Source organism: Lactuca serriola, chromosome 1, assembly GCF_051521515.1.
Source record: "Lactuca serriola cultivar US96UC23 chromosome 1, Lser_US96UC23_V15, whole genome shotgun sequence".
In the NCBI taxonomy this organism is placed as follows: Eukaryota; Viridiplantae; Streptophyta; class Magnoliopsida; order Asterales; family Asteraceae; genus Lactuca; species Lactuca serriola.
This window is the reverse complement of record NC_136408.1, coordinates 146,365,454-146,375,796: the sequence shown is the minus strand read 5'-3', so window position 1 is coordinate 146,375,796 and position 10,343 is coordinate 146,365,454. Positions and strand designations below refer to the sequence as shown.

Below are 10,343 nucleotides of genomic sequence, written 5' to 3'. Positions count from 1 at the left end.
CCTTAGTAAATTATACTTTGGATGATCTTACCGGTTATAACAGTGAAAATTGGTTTGAATAAACTATGAGATAGTTATAATTGTGATTTTATTACAGTACAATGATGTAACAGAAATGAAAGAAATTCAGATGCTATAATTAACAAATAAGTGAGTGTACATTGCTACAATATTTCCTTTAGTTTTTATGAGATTTCAATCATAATATATTATTTTACCCGTTACCAATCATTATAAGATATTATGAGGCTAATTGTGGCCTACAATTTTTTGCAAGTTTGTGTTACCCAGGATACTTTAGGTATTTCACTTGATGATCATCTACTATGTTTTCTTCCATAGGGAATAAACTAAAGTATCAGCCATTGATCAGCCGTTTCTTTTGCTCCATCTTGATGTATCTCATGAAGGTTGGGGTCAAAAATGGCATGAACCAAGTCCCCTCATGATGGCCTAGTGCCGCAATGTCTGGTCCTGGATGTCTGCATGCGCTATATGGGTAAGGTTGCCTCATTTCTAACACTAATTGATTTTAGATCAACCGGTATCGCTGATGCTCAACATATCTATACATAATTTATCTTTTTTCAAGCTGGGGTGGTGAATGGTGTACTGTCACCATTTTATCGAATGAGCAGCCGGACTATTATTTTTTATGATTACTATTACTATATTAATAGTTTAGTGGCTAAGGTGTTGTTTCTTTTTTAATTATTAGAGTTGGACAACACTTAATCTAGTGAACTATATGGATGTTTCTTATTGACATAATGTAAAAAGTACAAATTAATAGTGAATGACTTGCCGAAAACTTTAAAGAAAATTGCCATCATTTATTTTTCCTATTTCCGAAAGTGTGCTGTAATTTTGGTGAATATCTTTTAAGACAACACTTCATCCACACAACACTTAAAGATAAAGAATTGGGAACTAAATATTTCAAACTATATATAACATAAACGTTAGTGGTTAAATTGATTAGAAGTAATAGTGCATTGGATAAATCAACAAAATGGTGAAACTACGTTGTACTTTTTTGTATTTTGCTGTGATATAAAAACCAAAACCGACTGACCTTGTGCTTGTGCTGTACAGTTCACTTGTGTTTAATGATGGGTAGATATGTAATTTCATATTTGGAATTTTCCAAGAAAAGACGCGTTACGTTTTAAATGGTATAACCACACAAAAAACTCATATATATACATATAAAGAAATAACATTTAAGAAAAACATAAATACAATATTTAATTAAACACTTTTTCGTATATAAATACGTTTTTTCTGTATTCACATGAATACGTATAATGTATAAAAAAATACTTAGGGTAAAAATGTAAAAAAAAAATTATAAATTTAAGGGTAAAAACCTAAAAAAACTGTGACTTGAGGGGTTTTTTTGGGAAGTTAATTTCGATTGTAATCTAGAAAACCTGTAAAAAAAATGATAAAACCGAACATTTTTTGGAAGATATGAGGGAAAAATTAGACATAAAATTCAATTTGAGAAAAACCGACGACAAAAACCTAAAAACTTTGTTTTTATGGCATTAGCCCAATAAACTAGAGGATACATTACAAAATGGTCCATGAGGTATGCATTTTTTACCAGTTTAGTCCAAAGTTGAAACCTTTTGCAATTTGGTTCTTATTGAAAGAGATGAATGTGATGAAAACATAGAAAATTGGAAAATGTTTCATTGAAAGAGATTATGGTGATGAAACCGTATGAAAGTTGATCTCAAACTTTGCAATAAGTACCAAAGTTGCAAAAGATTTAATTTTTGAACTAAACCCGGTAAGTCCCGTATACCACAGGGATCATTTTCTCTTAATTTACTATTATAAATAAATAAAGATAACCATTTTTTGTACAATGCATTTCAAATGAAGCTATCCACGGTTCATCAAAAATAAAGGTTTTGTATCTGGTATATATTAATATCCCTGGTTATATCTATACGCAATTAGCCTTGTGTAACTTTAGCTGATTCGCCTCACTGCTATGGTGTAGAAAGCCTTGCTCCAACTTTCACCTGTAGAAATTAAGCAACTTCCTGAGAATAAAACCCTTGTATAAAACTCTTTTACATTTATTAATAAATATTAAATTAATTATAATCAATATTATTAAAAGTCAATAATCAGACTTTTAGTAACGTCAAGGAGATTACATACCTTTTCTACTACCACACTACTATTGTCAAATTTGATGGGCTAAAAGTTGTCTTAAGATCTGTAATCTTCGTGCAACACCAAGTATCAAGTTTTTTAAGGCAGGGGAGGTGCTGTAGAACCTCTGAAAATGATTCCACATCAGTAAAACCATCAAGCGTTAGAGAAACCAGAGATGGTGGAAGAAGAAAAGATGATGATGATGATGGAGTAGTGGTAGTAGTAGTAGTAGTAGTATTCCTCACATCGTCTGCCACTCCAAATGAAACCACTCCTGAATTTTTGCCAAATAACCCTACGTCAACTAGTGAGATAGGAAAACTCTGCGAACCCCACTCTGACATGGGCTTATTTAAGCATCCTATCGTTAGGCTGCTTAAATTAGGAGGCCACACCCCACAAGGAAAGGAGTAGTCCATACTTGGACATTTATATATCCGCATTTCTTCCAAAGATGTGAGACTTTGAAAATGCTCATGAGGAAATGACTTTAGATTCTGGCAACCACTGATCTCAAGAAATGTCAGGCAAGGGGATGAGTGCTCCAACACTGCTGAGAAGGTCAATGATGTTAGTGAACGACAACCAGTTATATGTAACCTCTCAACACTATTTGGACAACTGTAACTCTCCAGTGTCTCACAACCACTAAACGTCACTTCTTTCAGAGATCCTATGCTAATCCCAAAATCAACCTCTTTTTTGTCTGATAAAACTAACTTGTTACAAATCCGTACTTCCAACTTCTGTAAACTCACAAGACTGTTGCATGCATCTGATTCTCGTTCCCACAAGTATCTCAGGTCATCACATCTTTCAAAAATTAGTTCTTCAACGGCCCCAAAAGTAATTAAATCTTCTACATGCAGATGAGTAAGTCCTTTAACATCCAGCATTTTCAATATAACAAGCGACAATGACACACCAACCATGCCTTTTAACACATCTTGAGAACATTCTTCTATATATAAAACTCGGAGTGAAGGTATCAATCCGATTGACACTTGAGCTAGTTCTGGACAATTGCTTATACAGATCTCATGAAGACGAGGAAATGATCTACGAGTTCCACCGTTATTACCACTATCAATCGACCATCTCTGCCAACCTTTCATATCTTTAAATGTCAGAACTTCAAGTGATGGAAATGCAATGCCAAGAAAAGAATTTGTAGGTGCAAGAAACTCAAAACCAACAGTCTTCACCTCATTCATTCTTTCAACAACCAATTTCTTAAGAGACTGTAGATGCCCAAGTGTTGGTATGTGTGTACTTCTTGAACCACATAATGTAAGTTCTGTTAACACATCAAACGAGGGATTGCCGACCCAAGTAGGAAATCTCGTTCCCTTGTAGAACAAAATCTTGAGGATTTTTAACTTAGGATGAGGCCTTAGTTCTTGAAGTACTTCATATTCAATCATCTCATTCCGAGAATCATTAAACTCGTTACCCCAGTCCATCTCCAAAACATCAAGACCCTTCTTTTGATGTAAGTTGGCATCTTTTGCTTGCATTGGGTTTATCACTTTTCCAAGCCCCATTATGGAAAGTCGACCTTGAAGATCCGATAGGCCTTTAAGATCAGATATTTTGAACATGTAATCATCATCAATAATGACTTTTGTTAGAGTCTGTAGACACGTCAACCCAGCAATTCCTGAGGGCATCTTCTTCAAAAATGGAGTATCACTTACGTCAAGATGCCGCAGGTTTATTAACTTCGCAAAACTCTTTGGCAAGCTATATAATTGTTGACAATCATGAAGCAACAAGGTCTGTAGATTACAAAGGTCACTCACTTCTTCCGGCAAACATGTGATTAGAGTATTCGAAAAACTAAGATACCGAAGATGCTTGAGACTACCAATGGATTCTGGTACTCCTATGATGGGTCCAGTTAGTCTTAGCACCCTTAGGAACTGTAGTTTATTAAGTAATTCAAGATGAACACGGTCTAACCAATGACGTGAGAATGTTAAGAAAGTTCGCAAGCGTGTAGCTCTTTGTAACTCCCGAAACTTTCTGTATGTGTATGATCCTAATGGTGGGCCTGTAAGTGAAAAGTGACGAAACCTTTCAAAGATTTCATTCGTGTCAGATATATCCATCTCCTCATCCAATCTAAATCTCCTGCAACACTTGTGGCCAAGTCGTTTATCAGGTCATGCATCGTATATCCTAACTGGCCATTCGTTGAATGTTGAAAAAAGGATCTTGACTGTAGCTCTTCAAAATACCGATTACCTAAACTCTCCATCGACTTTGATTGGGACAGAAATCCCTCTCCCATCCACATTAGGACCAACGCATTCTTGTCAAACACATAGTCCTTGGGAATTAAGGAGCAGTATGCAAACAGTTGCTTCAAATGTGGAGGGAGATGATAGTAGCTTAGTCTTAGAGCCGGAAGAATCTCACTTCCATCATCTATATCCCAAATCTCACTGTTTAACAACTTCTCCCATTCATCACCATTTTTATTTCCTTTCAAGACCCTCCCAAGTGCTTTCAAAGCCAAAGGCAATCTACCACATTTCTGCACCATACCTTCACCAAGCAACTTAAGTGTTGGATGTTTGTCAAAGTTTTTTTCACCTAAAGCGTGTTGAGCAAATAATGATAAACCATCTTCATTTGACAAAACGTCCAGACCATAAGATACTTCCGAGTCCATCACCAATGCAACCTTGGTACTCCTTGTTGTGACAATAATCTTACTTCCAGGTGCCCCTACAAGAAGAGGGCTTTGGAGGAGTTCCCAGTTACTGTGGTCTTCATTCCATACATCGTCTAGAATAAGTAAGAACCTCTTCTTTGAAAGTTTTTCTTTGAGGGCCACATGAAGCAAATTAAGATTTGAAAAACTTGTGTTCTCCTTAGCTACAGCTTCAAAAATGGACTTGCTGATATTCAATACATCGTATTCTTCAGAAACACAAACCCATGCCATGAGTTCAAAGTGATCCTTCACTTTCTTCTCGTTGTATATGAGTTTCGCAAGAGTTGTTTTGCCTATCCCACCCATTCCAACTATCGACACTATGCTCACATTCTGGTCACATCCTTCATTTCCCAACAATTTCCCCATCAACGCCTTTTTATCCCCTTTCCGACCCATGATTTTGGACTCATCAACCAGTGACGTCTGCTCCAATGGTTTCTCTCTTATATTTGACCTTTCAATATTCACATTCAAACCCAAATCATTCTTCTGGTCAACAAGATCATGCAATTTGGCGGTGATCTCATCTAGCTTTGAACTCATCTTCCGACCATACAAAAGGTTGCGAGAAGTGAAATTTGTACAACAATTCGGGAATAACTTCAATACCTTACTGCTGGTGCTGGTGTTGGCATGAGCTTCTTGATTCAATTTGCGTCGCAGAGTTTTGGTGGCTAAATCATCGAGTACATCTTCTATGTCGTAAGCCAAATCCTGGAGATCGCTCACCCACAATTGAACAGCTCTGTCTTTTATGTGCTTCTGGGTTGCATCAGCAAGCACGGCTTGGATCAGGGGTAAGGTTTTCTTCCATTTGTTCAGCTGAGAATCTATCTCTTCTGATCGAGCCAGCTTCATCAAGTCACCAGAGATCAACTTCTCACACAGCACGGTGATGACGGCAGTAACAGCGATTTCGGCCATTGGAATTAGGAAAAAGGAAATATCGTTTCCGTGTTGAAGGTTTTGATTTCAAAGGATGAAAACTTGCGGAAGCAAATGGTTGACTGAATACAGTAGTGCAAACCTGACTTGTATATTTTATACTATGACTAAATTACAGATTTGGTCCATATGTTTAGATGCTTTTCTGTTTAGTTCCAAAATGGAACTTATTTGCAATTTTGATCCTTGCCCTGAACCGTCAACTTAAACAGGACACAACTGCAAAGTACAAAATATATAAAAAATAAGCATTTTGCGTTTGTGTTCTTCGTGATCTCATAATTAAATCCTTAAAAAAATAATATCTTTCCGCAAAAGCCGCTAATCAACTTCAACCAAAATGTACAAGGCTATAAGGTGTGGACAACACTAATGGATGTTTTTTGTGACGTGGGCACCGGAAACCGCCTTCAAAACAGCAAAAGGGGGTGGTTTTCCAGGCTAATAACGCCGTCATGAGGAGAAAAACAGAAAGGAAGAAGAGAGAAATCGGTCGTTTCCTTTCGTTACCACAACAACGCACCATAACGTAACGACTAAAAACATCGGGGCGGGGCTGTGTTCCAGGCTTGCAACCAGCGTTTTCTCATGGCCAAGTCACAATAACGCCAGTGGGCTTTGCCACATTGGCGAGTCTAAATCAAACCAATAAAATCTTAAAATCCATATAAAAACAAAACTTTTAATATCAAAAGGAACCGAAATCCAGTAATTATATGAAACTCAATTTCTTTTGTTCGAAGCTTTAATACACTTCAAAGACCATTGATAAATAAGGACCGAACAAATGTTTAAAAGAAAGGAAATTAAGAAATCTAACCAGATTAAAAAATAATAATAATAACCACTTAGAATTTTATTTTAAAAAATAATCATTCGATCCAAAATGCCCTGGGCCTGGATTCCTAAATGGGTAAACTGATCTGACACGGTAATGTGGTCCCCCATATATAGCATGTCGGACCCTGTGTTTGAAATCACTCTTTTGGACTTTATTTCAAACTCATTGTTCCGGAATACATTAAATTCAAAAACGACTTCTTGTAACACCGCGTTTATTAATATAAATAAATAGACAAATTAATGAATGAATAGTAACCCTAAAATCAATAATAATATAGCAATGTGTTGGTCTCGAGGAGTTAATTGTTACAATTTTAGAAATTGGGGGTTAAAAGTGTAAGTTCCGGAGTGGTTTGTAAATATTTATGAAGGCGGGGACTGCATGGTAATTGTTGGGACTTAATTTGAAGAGATTTTGGAGGCTAAGGGGCTGAATGGTAATATATGGACTGCAGTTGAAAATAATTCGTAGAGGAGGGGCTGCTTGGTAATTATTAGGACTTGTAGTGAATGGATTTTAGGAAATCAAGGGCTAAACGGTAAAATATGGAGTTGCATTGTAATGGATTGAGAATGAAGGGCCAAATGTGCCAATATGGGTGAAGTTTTAAATTGGGACGGGAACTTAAGGACCCGTCATTCCCGTGTTATGAGACACTACTAAGGCAAACCCTACACCTAATCTCTACCACGAGCCGCCAACTTCCTTCTCCATCGTCCAGGCGCCACCTCCCTTTCTCACCTTGCTGCTCCGGTCAACAAAGGTCACCGGCGAAGTCGAGGTAGCAAACCACCAGGCCCATACCACCGCAGTGGCTGTCGACGACAACAGGTTGGCTGAAGACCAACACTCTTCTCATTCTTCTGTTTCGTCTTCAGCCATGTCGCCGTTGTCGCCAGGGCTGTCGAACGCCACCTCTCCGTAACGTTAGTGTCTTTCAGCCACTGCTTGCCGTCTTGTGGTTGCCGAACGGGTTGTGTTTTATGTTGTCACCGAGGAATGATGGCAACGTTTGTGGCTCGCGATTTTGATGCGTATATGTGAGGATTTTCAATCATGTAGGAGTCGTGAAGAACCACCATGGCAGGCGGCCATGGTGGTTGTCGTCGGTAACGCCGTTGTACGCCACCAGGTGGGTGGCTGGGTCCATTTTACAATCTGAAACATGTGTGTGTGTGTGTGTTTATTATGGTGAAGTGTTGTGTGGTGTTGCTTGGCCGAACATCTCAAGGGAGCCACCACCACCACCGTGAGGTGGTGGCTAGCACCTCCGACCACCGCCGGCCACCACAAGGGTGGTTGTGCATGAGTGTATCTGTTTGTTATATTGGGTGTGTGTGTTATTTGGGATATTATGATGTATAATGTATTAATTAGACCAAAAACTGGAAGAAAAACCCACCACCAGCACTTTGAAGTGGTGGCTGCCGCCCTCTACTGCCACTAGCCGTCGTGTTGGGTGGCGGTGTGCATTTGTATGATTAGATTACTATTTTGGCTGTTTGATCAGGTTTTAGTTTTGAATCATAACCACCACCGTGAGGTGGCTGCCGCCGCCGTGAGCCGCCATTGACCACCACTACCTGAGGTGGTAGTGGGTGGTGCCAACTTTATTAATAATTAATTAACCTAAAGATTTAACAAATGGATTAATTAGATCATGATTGGGTTAGAAACCCTAATTAGGGTTTAGAAAACCCTAAATTTGGGTTTGTTGATTTGGACTTATCGGGGCCTGCTTTTGGGGCCATTGGAATTGAGGTAGGAATTACACCCGATCACACCGTATGACTTATCTAGTAGAGAGATGGACTTAATGGATTAAGTCGTTAATGGTTTAAGTAACAAACACTTAACCATAATCATCATTTCATGTTAGAAACCCTAATTTTGGTTGGGCTTGGAGTTGGGCCTTCCTGTTGGGTTTTAGTGATTAGGCTCTAGATGGACCATCCAAGAACAAACATATGGACTAGAATATTTGAATTAGGCTTTAGGATAAGGCCTGTTGAGAGGAAAACTTGAGTAACACACTTGACCAAACATAAGTATATGTCACACCCCAAAACCACGAACGACGGAAACGTTCAGGGGTGGAGGACGTCATGTACAGTATCACAACAGTGTAATATAATAAACAAGCAACAACATCATCCATTTCATTATAAGTAAAGTTTTAATACATGTGTGTTCTTTCATTGTAGTAAGACACCAAAAATATACAGTCAAAATAAAAGACGAGACTTGTCTGCTCCGTCTTCTCAAAACCTGGCCTACGTACCTGTCTACTGATGACCTGAGAATACAAGTTATTTTGAAAGCGAGTATCAACTTTAAAGCTAGTGAATTCATAAGTATATAAGTGTCATTGCCTTGTTTGTGAAAATCTGTTATGAAGGCCATGTAAATCGTTAAATGAAAATGTTGATGTACGTATGAAAAACCCTAGAAAATCCTTTATTTTCTATCAGTTTGAGATGTAGTCTTCTACCAAGACCCGAATGTTTTGTTTGTAAAATGATAGTTTTTCCTTTGTATTGACTAGTACTAAAAGTGCTTAGTCTAACTCATCGTTTATGTGAATGTATCACAAAATAAAGTAAACAGGAAAATGTACTACTGTAAGTATTGTCACTAGGTACTAGGACTAACACTACATCGCATTAAGCGAAATATGTAACCTAATCCGAAGATTGTCCAAAAAAGTATTAATGTAAGTGTCATCACTGGGTACTAGGAGTAACACATCATCGCAATAAGCGAAAGGTATAACCTAATGAACATCCGAAGATTGTCCAATTGTCCTCTGTAGCAGCAGCAGGTGGGTGGAAGGGTTAGTCCCAATCGATCTACCTAATATAAGTAGTAACCTTAGACCTCCGTAGATGGTCATCGACCACTGGTGCTAATCAGTGGGGTTCGGAATGGTAAGTCCCGCCTAGCTATCCCATTGAACCGGGATAGGAAAGATAATTTACACAGAAGGTACTAATAAATTATCCTTGTAGTTCTAAGTACAAGTATCCAGGTAAGTGAATACAGGATAATGCACATATGTAACAGTGTTCCTGTATGATATTCATGTAAGTGTGTTCATGTAACAGGTAAGTATATGTATATGTACTCATGTATCAGGTAAACATCTGTAAGTACTCATGTATCAGGTAATGTACTAGTATAGACTCATGAATGAACTGACTCTTGTGTGATTCCTTGTAATAGAAGTAATGTTTGGTATCTTCAAACTATCCCTATGATAATTTACTGTAATATAACTGCTTGATCATGTAGGTTTATACACTCTTACTACTCAAGGGTGTGGGAAACTAAATGAAAGATGTAAACTATAACATCAATACATATATAAGAATATAAGTGTATATGCATAGTTTAGTTCAAGAATGTAAAATGGTTTTGTAAGACATCTTATGGGTTTTGAACAATAATTAACAATGACTTGATGTCATTTTAATAAACATTTCAAAGGTAAAACATTTGGTAACAATGTGTTTTTAAGATGTAAAACCATTTCATGCATCACATTTTGTAGCATGTGAAATCTGTTAAATGACAAACACAGTTATAAAATACATATCAATGATTCGATAACATGTTTGTTTCTACTTGTATTCCCCCCCCCCCCCATTAAAGCAT

The 10,343-nt window shown here is 37.6% G+C and overlaps 1 pseudogene across 1 annotated transcript; it reads right to left on the bottom strand.

Annotated features, from left to right (window-relative positions):
* Positions 1-1,571: 1,571 nt before the first annotated feature.
* LOC145099612 (putative disease resistance RPP13-like protein 1) lies at positions 1,572-5,872 on the bottom strand (annotated as a pseudogene). The gene is made up of 2 exons (XR_013704633.1): positions 2,179-5,872; positions 1,572-2,036 (listed from the first exon to the last, which is right to left on the bottom strand). The product of XR_013704633.1 is annotated as a putative disease resistance RPP13-like protein 1 (transcript).
* Between the last annotated feature and the right edge of the window lie 4,471 nt (positions 5,873-10,343).